Source organism: Erithacus rubecula, assembly GCF_903797595.1.
Source record: "Erithacus rubecula genome assembly, chromosome: Z".
Classification (NCBI taxonomy): Eukaryota; Metazoa; Chordata; class Aves; order Passeriformes; family Muscicapidae; genus Erithacus; species Erithacus rubecula.
Genome location: NC_136661.1, coordinates 27,726,645 through 27,739,790, shown reverse-complemented (window position 1 = coordinate 27,739,790; position 13,146 = coordinate 27,726,645).

Genomic DNA, 13,146 nt, shown 5'->3' with positions numbered 1-13,146 from the left:
TTTCTTCTGGTGGATACCATAGGCTCATCAGTTAGTGCCAAAAGAGGGAGTCCTGCTGGTTTCAGAGACACTGCTCTCACCAGACCCTTCTTGCAGGACTACTCTCAACAAAGTTGTGCTCTTCACTTCAGCAGAATCAAGTTAAAGCTGGTTAACCTCTGGCTTTTTCAGCTTTCCCCTCTTAAGATGCAAATAGTCTTTTTATTGGTCTTATTGAAGTGCTATGTGACTGAAAACATTTTTGCAAGAGAGGCATATGATTCCTAGAAAAAGGTATTGTATATGCCTGTCTGTGTATACAGCATTATTTATAAATGCTTAGCAAGTGGGTTACTTGCTTTGGGCTTTTTCTGAATAGAAGTTTCTATATAAATGCAAATTATTTATTTCTAGTAGTAATATTTGTTTTTCAGGCAAGTTTATTTTCCCTTTGTTTCCTGGCTCTGAAAACCCAACAGATTCCACTTCACCTGCATTTAATTCAAAGTTTGTTTCACTTATGCCCACAATCTCCTTGTTCTATAGAAGAAATTGCTTTCAATTACACATATATCACAGCACTTAAACATTAGTCTCACTTTCCTTTGGTTAATAACTTACCTTATATTCCAACATCCATCAACATAAAATCAGCATAACAACTTTTATGAATCCCTTTATCATCAACACATTCCAAATGCTTATACAATTCACACTGCAGATTCACATAGGAACTGGCTTAATAGCCCTTAAAGTTGCTATAATATTCACATCCTTTCAATCATAGAATTATTGTTCATGTTTTCAGACAAGACCCTTTTTAGCCATTTTAGGTTATTATCTTGTATTTCTTTTCACCCCCCAAACTGGACCTGCATGTCAATAAAACTGGTGCAAACTGGTGTGAAGCCACTGGTTTTTTATAGAGTTACTCCACACGTGCACCAGCATGAATGACTGAAACTCACCTGGACACTGGAAATACTTTGTGGGAGAAGGAGACTGAGCAAGTGGAAGAGGGAATGGATTCCATAGGATTCCTGCTGGTTTTCCCCAAGTAGCAGACATTCTCTGCTTTAACTTTAAAAGATATTTATTTTTCTTAAAGAAAACATCTTGCTCACCGACATTTTTCAGCCATGGGTTTTTGCACCGAGCTAAAGCCGTTGTTTTCACCATGAATTTTCATTCCTCTTGTTCACTCTCCTTCTCTGAGCACAGCTCAGTGGTTCTGAGGTTCTGCTTTTCCCATCAGCGACACACGTACACCTCCTACTGAAGTCAATGGGAGTCGCATGCACATCTGTCAGGATAATCAAGTCCCAAGTTTAGTATCACCATCAATTTGAGGCTTAATTTTATCATTTCCATGGGCCATCTGGGCCTTTTAACTGTTGGAGTTTTCACAGTGACTTTATCTTCTTATATTTGCTCCTACTTCTGTCCCATTTCAGCAACTCTCTTTTCTGAGGGTGCTGCTTTTCCACACCTCTCTTCTTCCTTCTCCCCAAACCAGACTTTATTCCCACAGTCTGTACTAAAGCCCTAGAAACAGCCAAGTGAAGTGTGACAGAGAGACTGAGACTTTTGTCAGGCATTGTTGGCTAGTATCCTGCTCTATTTTTAATTAATAGCAATTATTAATTCATTAATTCATGCTGCATTAGCACCTCGAAGCTCTATTATGAACCCCCATTGTGCTTATTAATGTACACCCACATAACAAGCTGCTAATTTCACATTTTGGAGCCTTGTATGAATAAAAAATGCAATTAGAAATGCGACTATATTAATGGCCCGATTCTTCATCCCTTTACACTGTGCATATGCCAGAATATCTCAATAGGAGTAAAGAGAAACCAATGTTTCAATATGCTGGATTTATAAGTATGGTGAATATTAGAGAATATTAGGTTTTATCACAGAATAAGTGAGTTTTCTACTCCATGTGCCACAGTGACAGGGTTCCCCAAAAGACATGTGTATTTAAATACAGGAATATATCTGCTCCCTGATTATCTCTTCAGAAGACAAATCAATCTACATAGAAATTATCCACTGGAGAACAAAGTTCTGAAGCCTTAAAAGCAGCTGGTTACAAATATATGAGGGTGTCAAGCTGTAGCAAGTTCACATATTTCCATGGTTTTTTTTGTTGTCCAAATGTTGTCTGCGAATCCTTAAATGCTTTTACAAATTTATTGACTTCATTAAGATAACCCTGAAATAATGAAAATAAGCCACTGTTATTCTTTGCCTAATATCCTATTATGTTATTAGATAATTGGGAGCCTAAATTATGTCTCAGGACCAAGTTCATGTTGATTCTTATCTCCTACTGATTAGTAGAATGGTGTCTAAACAATTTTTTTCCTTTTTTCTTCTGTCTCTCCTTTTTTTTTTTTTTTTTTTTTTTTCCAGGAGGAGACAAAACCCAGAAAAAGAAGAGGTTATGACACATTCAAGGGACAATGCAACTCCCTAATAATGACATATAATGATTAAGCAGAGAAGATTTTCATACTTTGAGATGTAAGATAGCAGTAAAAAAATCTTCCTAGAAGGGGATGAAGGTGGTAGTTTGAATAAAAAAACCCCAAAAAGATATTTGAATGTCTGATTTGACACCAGAGGAGTGACAGTTTGAAATGAATACTGACCTACTTTGATGTTTTCAAAAACTCTCTTAGACTCTTCCCCTTATATTTGACCTGTACAAATATTTGGCCCTTCCTACCTAAGCTAGATTTCTAAATTTGTATACCCAAAAATCATTTTCAAACAGTAGGATCTTCATGCTATTAATACAATTGATAGACCAGACCTCTGGAATTTAGATTCCTCTAATAATAATTGTTCTTCAGAAAGATTTGAGGACTTCCATAGCAAGAAATATGATACCTAAGCATTGTGTCAATACAAGCGTTAAGAATAACTTACACATGCCTAAAATATGCAAAATGTCCATACAAAATTTAGGATCAAAAGGCTGCACCTTCCAGCAGAAAAGTTTTTTTTCTAGGCAGTCAGTTTGCAAAGCTGAGCTCAAAATTCTGGTTTTTTTTTTAAGAATAAATTGTTCCAACCAACAAATGATTTTTGTTAATTGGGACATAATTTGGTCATAATTTTTTCAGTTGGTGGTTCAAGATCACTTTATTTGTTTGCACTATTGGGAAATAAAGCTGGGAGGTACAGTGTAAAACTTACAGGTGAAAAAGTTTTCTTTGCTTAGGGATGGTTGGCATGGGTAATTTCAAACCTTTTTATTTTTTATTGGATTATCTTTATGATTGTGGAAACTGGGGATAGATAATCTCTGACAGGTTATCTAGTGCAATTTTTAAAGTCTCATATTCTAATATCCAGGTAACACTGAACTCATGTGGTCTGTCCTGGTTGGAGAAGACATCTCTATACTATTATGTGACTCCAGAATTTAGATTGGACATGAATTTTTCAGATATAATTGATTGATATTGGTGTGATACACTGCACCTGGGAACAAGAAGATCTTCATCTTGCAACATATGGAGAGCTCTGCATTCTCCAACATTCCTTCTTCCTTCCCTCAAGACCTGGTGTGAGAAAAAGTGCGATGTACAGCATCAGGCTGTAGGCCAGAAACATTGTTCAAAATGCTGCTGATGCTTCTGGGCTCCCCACTTTCTTTTCTAGGTGAATGCCTGAGATTTCTGCCCCTGTTCAGGAGATGGGAAATAGGGTGCTGTATTCCCAGTGATGCCACAGACAACTTCACCCACCCCCTTTTAATAGGATTTTTTCCCCCTCCTGTTCCTTCCCCCTTTTAGCTACAGCAGTAAGTGCATTAAAGAAGTACATTTAGGTCACTTCAGACCAGAACATTAAAACAAATGCTGATAGTTCAAGGTTAATAGATGCATAAAACAAAAGTAATTCCATGTCAAAACTGAGATGACAGGTGATTTGACTTGAGACTGCCTTGCAATCACTCTTTTACATGTGCTCGGTACTGAGACTGGCGGAAGGTGTTATGTTTCTGACATTTACTTGTCAGAAAGGTATGACAATAGAAATTGTTTCTATCTCTGCTGGTCCCAGATGTTAACCTTCTAGCTTTATTTTGTAATTGGGGTACCACGGAGCTTTAACATTTTCTATTGATTCAATAGAAGCGATAACATTTCCAATCATAAGAAGGCATTATAGAAATATCAGGCAATTCACATATCAAAATGTTTGATAGCTGGGCTCACCACATTAATTTCTGTCACCTTTGCTAGGAACCCTTTATCCTCTTTTTAATACTGAAGGACACCTGAGAGTAGTTTCTGTCACTTTTATTGTTCAATAAAGTAGACAAAAGTTTCAATTAACAACCATGGAGCCTCTAGGAAATTGTGAATGAGAGTATATTTTATTCATTTTACTGTATTTCTTTTTTCTAATTCGCCAGCTGTGACTTCTAAGGCACACTTCACAGGGGAGAGGGGGAAAAATTGATATAAGCTTATACAGTCTGAGGGCCATATTTTAAAAACAACTTTGTTTTAGTTGTGAGAATCAGGTGTTACAAATATTTTGAAAATTCAGGCCCACCTCTGGATGCCAATAAGTTAAAGATTGATATGACTCTTAAGGTTCAATTCTGATTGAAAAAAAAAAAACCCAAACAGCAATACCCAAAAGAAGGGAGAGTAAATATAATATGTGATATGTATTATGCTAGGATTGAGATTCAAGGTTAGTATGCTTTGTAATATCCAAAAATCCAGTGCCTTTTCACCAGCATTCTGTTTAAAATTTTGGGCCCCTTAAGAACCAAAGACCCACTCTCTGCATCTCAGTGCCATTTTCATGCCACACATCCTCTCCTGCAGTCAGCACTGGCATGGTCACAGCAGTAGATATCGTGGCCAGACTGTCATTTGACCCTCAGCTCTCTGCAGAAATAATCCCTTCATGTTTTGATATGATGGCCAACCATTCCACCAATCCAAGAAGTGCAAACACAATATCCCATCTGGTTAAATTGTTCCTTGAATAAATTCTGCTGTGCTACACCTCTGGCTGAACAGCTGGTGCAAGAGTGTGGTGCTATTCTCTCTCTGCATGCCTGAAGTTCTCCTGACTTCATACAGCTTCAGGACCTCCTTGGCTATCACTTATGTCAAAGGATGTGTCTGAAAAGAAAGGCCAGAAAAGGAAGAATTAATGATTTCTACCTTGAAATCTCTGTTTCTTGTGGTTTTAATTTCAAATCTGAACGTATATTCTGTGACCAGTATCAGAGTCTAAATAGTTTTTCATACATTTCCTGAAGGTTATAAAACTCTCAAAACACTGGTCATTCCTTCTTCTCTCCTTCATCTGCAGCTTGTCAAAGAAGAGAATTTATATAGAATTTCAGTCCATCTAAAAAACATCAATGTATAAAACAGAATAACCATTCCAGAATGTAACAAATACAAACACAGTACAATAGGCATCAGTGTCATGGAAACATTTGTTAAATATTGGAAAGAAACACTCCTTGCCACTGTACAAACTGCCTGTCATGATGATTGCATCTGGTCTCAGTTGTTTTATTTTCTCTTCATTCTCATAGCAGGACATACAAATGCTGTGAAAGAGAAGTCTTGCCTCATGTTGAGAAGCCAAATGGTCTTTTTTCCACCCTTCTTTCCCTTTTGTAAGCAGAGGCTCAATCTACTTGTGTGAAAAGGGAGCTGTAAAATTAGCTGGTTACCACATAACAATCAGCATCCTCTGTGTGACTTGCTCCACAAGGACTTTCTTAATGATTTTGACCAAAAGACTCTCTTCTCTTCAAATTTCTTCTCCCCCATCAGACACAACATGAACCATCAGTTTCCTGAAACACAAACCAACAGTGATGGGCAAATGTGGCTAAAGTGAGGGTAAGGGGTTCCTATACTGCAACAGCTCCATGGTAAGGACACATCAGATAATATCACAGCAAAAAATTTGGGTCATTTCAATCTGATTGATGATTTCTAGATGATATAAGGACTGGGAAAATCTTACAGTAATTTTAAAGAGTGAATGAGTCAAAACTGGTAATGAAGACATTAAGTAGATTTATTCACTATATAATTATAAGTCTAATTTCAAATATAAAACACAGTGGTTTATCTTTTACTTAAACCATGAGACATTGAACCTGAAACCAATGTGTGCAGCATGATATGAGTAACACTGAAAATATGAAAAGAAAAAAAGTTAAACTGAAAATAAAAGTGTTTTTTACATTGGCATTTCATCACCATTTTCCCCTCATCTGTAGGAAGATTTATAAAGAAAATCTAATGTATTATTATCTTTCAGAAGATAATGTCTGTCTTTTGTAAAAGTGGAGAATGAAACCAAAATAATCTATTGACATTGCTGTTGCTGTTGAAATTCAGCCCCATTTCTTGACAATGAGCAAATCTCAAAGAAGAAGGGCTTAAAAGGGACTCATGCTTTTCTAACCTATGTTTTCCTTAACTCAGGGACATCATAGGGAAGGTTTTAGGAGCAATGAAAGCACCATCTCTGATGGCAGATCTCAGAATTGTTTTTTTATCAAGCATTCTAGAACTTAAATATCTTTTTCTCTGTCAATTGTATCATTCAAAGAAGATAGCCACCATTAAATCCTAATTGTTGTATAGCAATTATAATTGTATAATATGCAAGATATGAGGCCAGGATGTCTGAAAGAACAATTTTTAGCACTTCAGATCTTTATATATTTACACACACACACACAAATATATATATATATACATGTACATATATATCTATGCATATATATATATATCAGACTGACTTGCACCTTTGCATCTTAAAAGATAACCATCCAGGCAACACAATATAATTTGATGTACATTTAGGGGCAGGAAGGAGAGTTTTTCCAGTGAGTGGGTCTTTTGTGTTTCACGAATACATGGCTGCACACTCTATATCAAACTGACTTTCCAAAACCTGAATTATTTAAAAGTCACCATCAGTGGTCAAAAGGTCTGGTTATGTTTCATATTTTCTCTCCTTTGACTTTAGATTTTGTGACATTCATGGATAACCCAAGGTTACTTATTACTTTGTTCCAAACTGAAAATACAGATTTCCAGTCTGGGCTTCTGAACTGCCTTCACAAAATTATTCCTATAAAAGCTGTAAAGAACAAGACAATGAACATACAGCTAGCAGGAAAAAAACCAAAAAAATCTACCTTTTGATAAAATCAACAACAATTGAAAATATAAATTAAAAATCTATTTTTTAATATCCATTTTTGTCAACATATTTTAAGCTGATTTTTTCCTATTATGTTATTATTATTGTGAAATAGCAATTTTTATTAGGATTTTTCTTTTGCATGTGAAAAAAAATTAAATTTTTCAAGTTTTCTCAGAAAACATTCCCAAACTCTAGAACAAGTTATTAATAAAAAGTGTGAAATGCTCTTCTACTTTTTTCCTTCATCCTTTGGAAAATATTTTCCCCCCAAAAGACATGCTGTTATATACCAAATCATATTTCAAAAAGTACAAAGGTGAGAAGTGATATACCACACGCATAAGATGCATCCTATTTAATAACTGTGGATGCAGTATGGAATCACAGGCCAATTCAAGATGTAAAAATATATGTGAAATATATTAAAATGGACCTAATGGTATCTACGGATTTCCATGTGCATGCCTGGGGTCCATGGTATCAGTGTGCACAAATAGCACACGGACTGCACGAGCAAGAAAATGAGATTTGGCTTCCAACAAAGACACAAAGCTTCCCACCACTTAATGAGGGTGAATTGGCATTTCCAGTGAAAGACCATCTCCTCTTTTGAATGAGTGATCTGAAGAAGCAACTTAATTTCAGAGATGAAAATCCTTGGTGAGAAAACGACACAAAATGCAAAATTCTACGAGTCCCCATCTCATTCCAGTGTCTCAGACACTTTGCAGATTATAACTGCCAAAGAGAAGAGAACTAAACTGAATAAAGCAATTGAGTCTGAGGTGGTTTTTCTTTTTCTTCCTTTATACTTTTGCTGGGAAAGTTGCATTTCTTGGGCTCAGGGATGTGTTTTTGGACTCTCTGCACATACCCTCAGCACTTTCAGGTCTCACTCCCAGGGTCAGCATTACTGTTGTTTGCTGTGGACAGTCAGTGCTGCACAGGAAGATATAATTTCTCAGATAAGATGTGCAGAAGCCATGGAGAGAAGTGACTATCAGGCCTAAGATCTTGAATTTGATTTTTTATTCTTTGGAGACCCAGTCCATAGAGCAGAGCATTGAGGTCATATGCTTTCAGTTGCAAGAGGACTTTTTTCTTAGTCAGGGGAGTTTTATTGAACCTACTATTAAATTTTGTTATAAGTGAAATAACATTCCAAATGTACTTTGCTATTGTCAATAACCAGCTGGTGTTTATCTCTTGCACAGACTCTGAGATTTTACATGATGCAATGAAAGAAAAAAAAAAAAGAAATTATGTAGATGGGAGGTGAGCTGTATTATCAAGCAAGATTGCATATAGGGAGGTACAGGAAGTTTTAATCCTGGACAAGTGAATTATGAATTATGAATGTCTCTGGACTGGGAATGAGAACCAATGCAACATTCTGCACGTAGATAGGATTGATTTTAAGTATAAGGAAGTTACATTAAAATGAGTGGAGTTATTTAAGTAATTAGCAAGAGGACATAATGTGCAGAATCATGGCCTAAATGTTGTATATAAATTTTATGCATTACATTAGAAAAGTTATTACTGTTGCAACTAAAGCAAGGAAATGTCAGATTTGTCTGCTCTTAATTATGCAATAGCATCCATCTACAAACCACTGTGGTTTTTGCCTCTAGTAGAAAAGCAGTATGTAATTAAGAATGATATAACTAGTGCCTAGACATGAAAAGATTTAATTATCTCCTCTCCCTTTTCAACACTAGTCTTCTTTTATTGCTTCCCATCTTTGGTTTTAGGTTAGCCATACCTCCAATCTCCCACCCAAGGCTCTTTCATGTGAGGCTCTCTCCTCCTACCTTTAGCTTCAAGATTTCTTACCTGTAGCAACTTTTCTAGGCTCATTCTCTCCTCAGGGCTGCTCTTGTTATGACCTGCCCCTGAAGGCAAGGGTAACCCAGATTCTCATTAATAGATCTCTTGGGGAGAAAGAGAGTGAAACAACACTGAATGGTTGGTGTTTGCAAATAAATATGTGAGGAGTTTATTTTAGGAAATTTTGGTTGCATTGGAAATAGGGTATATAAGCATTTTGATTAGTAATATAGTGGTTTGAAAGATATTACTTAAGAAATTGGGTAAGGGAAAATAAAGGAAGATGGAAGAAAGGAAGGAAGAGAGAAAGAAAGAGGAAGAGAGAGAAAAAGGAAGAGAGAGAGAAATAGAAAGAAGAGAGAAAGAAGAAAGAGAAAGAAAGAAAGGAAGAAAGGAAGAAAGGAAGAAAGGAAGAAAGGAAGAAAGGAAGAAAGAAAGAAAGAAAGAAAGAAAGAAAGAAAGAAAGAAAGAAGAAAGAAGAAAGAAAGAAAGAAAGAAAGAAAGAAAGAAAGAAAGAAAGAAAGAAAGAAAGAAAGAAAGAAAGAAAGAAAGAAAGAAAGAAGAAAGAAAGAAAGAAAGAAAGAAAGAAAGAAAGAAAGAAAGAAAGAAAGAAGAAAGAAAGAAAGAAAGAAAGAAAGAAAGAAAGAAAGAAAGAAAGAAAAGAAAGAAAGAAAGAAAGAAAGAAGAAAGAAAGAAAGAAAGAAAGAAAGAAAGAAAGAAAGAAAGAAAGAAAGAAAGAAAGAAAGAAAGAAAGAAAGAAAGAAAGAAAGAAAGAAAGAAAGAAAGAAGAAGAAAGAAAGAAAGAAAGAAAGAAAGAAAGAAAGAAAGAAAGAAAGAAAGAAAGAAAGAAAGAAAGAAAGAAAGAAAGAAAGAAAGAAAGAAGAAAGAAAGAAAGAAAGAAAAAAAGAAAGAAAGAAAGAAAGAAAGAAAGAAAGAAAGAAAGAAAGAAAGAAAGAAAGAAAGAAAGAAAGAAAGAAAGAAAGAAAGAAAAGAAAAAGAAAAAGAAAAAGAAAAAAAAAAGAAAGACTATAGGCATATAACCATCCATGGGTTTCACAATGAAATTTGATTGTTGCAATTTAGATATTCATTGGTTGAAATGATGAGTTTTGAATCGATGGTTATTGTCTTGATCCATCAGGAGTAGAGTGAAAAGTACTCAGAATTTGAAGTCTGATGGGTTGAAATACTCTCAGGTTTGGTGGGAATGTCCAGATACCATCGGACCTAGTCATAATAGAGGTATAATATGAATATTGCTTACATTTTTCAGATAGAACAAGATAGGTTTTATGTGTAGTCTATATGTAACCTGGCGTGCTGAGAAACTAGATTCTAATAGGTTAAGGAGTGGTGGTCTGAGGTCTTAGCTTGCTGGAAAAATCCTATACAGGAGTATGTATTGGGAAGAGTTGGTGTTTTTAGACATTCTGGCTTTTAGCCATCATCTTCTAGCCTTTGGCTTTTGCCAGGGCTTTTAGCCATTTGCCATTGCTTTGCTACTGCTTTGCTATTGTTTTCTGTGTGCCTTTTGAGACTGATGTGCTTTGCAATAACATGTGCTTTGTAATAAATAACCTTTTCAACTATTAGCTGCTTTGCTTGTTTAAGATAACCCAACGAAGTAGGAGCCAAGAGCTCCCTAGTCAGTGCCTTAGAGCACCAGAGGCAAGAACCTCCACAAGAGGCTTCACCTCTTATTGACCTGAAAGCCAGGTCTATAGCTTCTGGTGGTGATGGTTCATCCCCCTGTCTTAATACAGAGTAGATGCTTGTCATTACATACCCAAAAATTCACCTCACCCCTGTGCATGTCACTGACAATGATGCTGAACTGCTCTGGTCACAATGCCAACCTCTGAGGGACACCACTCACCACAGCACTCCCCTTGGATATTTGAACCACTGACCACAACCCTTTGAGTGTGAACTTAAAGGCAGTGACTCATCAACCCAGCTGTCAAATCTCTTCTCTCCTCTGTACACACAAGGATGTTGTGCAGGGCAGTCTCAAATGCTCTGCACAAGTCCAGGTAGGTGATGCCAGTTGCTCTATCATTGTCCACTCATGTCACAGATCCACCACAGAAGGCCATCAAATTTGTCCCATGCACTAAGCATCAAATACAGTGACTACAGGAAATACAGAGCAGTCAGAAATTTCTGTTACTCAGGCAGAAAATGGTCTACTTCAGTCATAATAGCAAATGGGCAAAAGTATGACTAGGGCTGCTAGCAAACTAACCTGCAAAAGCATACTCTGATAGAGGATTTTGACACAAGCCTGTATTACCTTATAACATATTATCATTTCTTATGGTTCCAAGGTCAATGTCTCTTTCTCAAATAACATTTCGGACCTGTAATTGTTCATCTACATGCCAGCAATTATGGGAGAATTGATCAGCCAGTAATTAATGCTATGCTATTACACTTTTTAATTTGTAGATTATGCAGCTGCAAGCGTTCACACATTTTTAATTTGTATATTATACAGCCACAAATGTTTACAATGCCCTTTTTAATCTCCTTACACTACCAGTGCCATTATTCACTATAGATTAATGATACACCGAATGCTGAGGTTTATTTCATTTACCACTCTTACCAAGAGAGCTGTTAACATTAGTGTGCTCTATTACTTAATGTCTTACTGCAGCTGCTAGTGAGCATTGGTTACCCTTTAAAATATTGCCACTTGGTTCTTCTCTCTCTTTCTCCTTTTTTTTTCCCCCCCTCTCCAGCACTCTTGCTACTGATGATATGACTCTGTGGTAATATTACACTTTATTTCCAAATTTATTTCAAGAGGTTTTTTCCAAGGTATTTCAATCTTTTATTACAAACAATGGTACCTCTCTGGCCTTGTATGTTTTGCATTTCCCAGACTGTTTTTTCTTACACTCTTCCTGTGTATGACTTCACTCTCCCTCTTCATATTATATTGGAAACTGGGCAGCTAGCCCATAGCCTCACTTTAGGGAAACGTCCTGGTTCAGGACAACATTTCAGCATGTCTTTAACTTAAAACATATGCTCCAATCCATACAGAACCTCTTGCTTACATTGTTTGCTTGAATAGGACACCATGAGAGTAATTGTTCTTGCCACAGCCTTAATTCAGAGTCTACCAATGCCAACAAGAGCCATGTCCTCATGTATTACACTTAGAGAATTTAGGGAGGTTGTTTAATTTATTGTTAATATAGCCATGGTGTTGCTTCCTCTTATAAAATGATTTGTCATATATGAATTAAAGTCTTAAAATCTTAAACCAGTTCAAATCATAAAAAGCTATTTCACCTTCCAAGCTCTTATTTAAAAGGACAAGCAAATTACTTTGCAATATATATATATTTATGTGTATACATACACACAAACTTATACATATTTATATCTCTATATAAAAAATATACTACTTTATGTTCCTGCATTGTTATTTGCACTTTAATTTAGGATAAATGTTATTTCATCCAAACTGTACTGAGAAAAATGGTTGTCTTCTTTCCATCTTTTTCCACATGGGATAAAATATTTTCAAATTAAATATCAAAATAAAGCAAAAATGACCTGACTCATTGTCCCCCCACAAGAAAAATTTAAACAACTTTCAAGAAAAGTCTTGTATCTATAGTCCTGGTGAAGTTCTCCAAAATTTCTTGTGGTAACTCTGTGGCCAACCAGACTTTCACAGCCTGCCTTTAGAAAACTTTGAGAGATGTTTCATTAGAAACATCCTGTGATGCTTGCTTCTTGTTGTTGTTGTTTGGTTGTTGTTGTTCTTCTTCTTTTTCCTTGTTTCTTCTTCTTAACAAAAAAGCAAAATGTTTTTGTTGAGCCATCTGTTGCTTTTCTCAAGAGCACATCCTGAAGGATGAAATCCAGCTGAAAAACTTGTCACTTAAGGGAAGGTGCAGCCCTTGATAAACAATTCCCCTAAAAATCATAGCAAATTTTCAGAAGTAAAATATCCATTTTTAAGTCCACTCAATATGTTCCAAGATTCTTTTCCTTGAAAAATACTTTTCCCTTTAACACATAAATGACTACAATCCCTAATTTCCTCTTGAAAAGCAGTTTTGAAGGGAAAAAATTCAATCACTCCTAGTC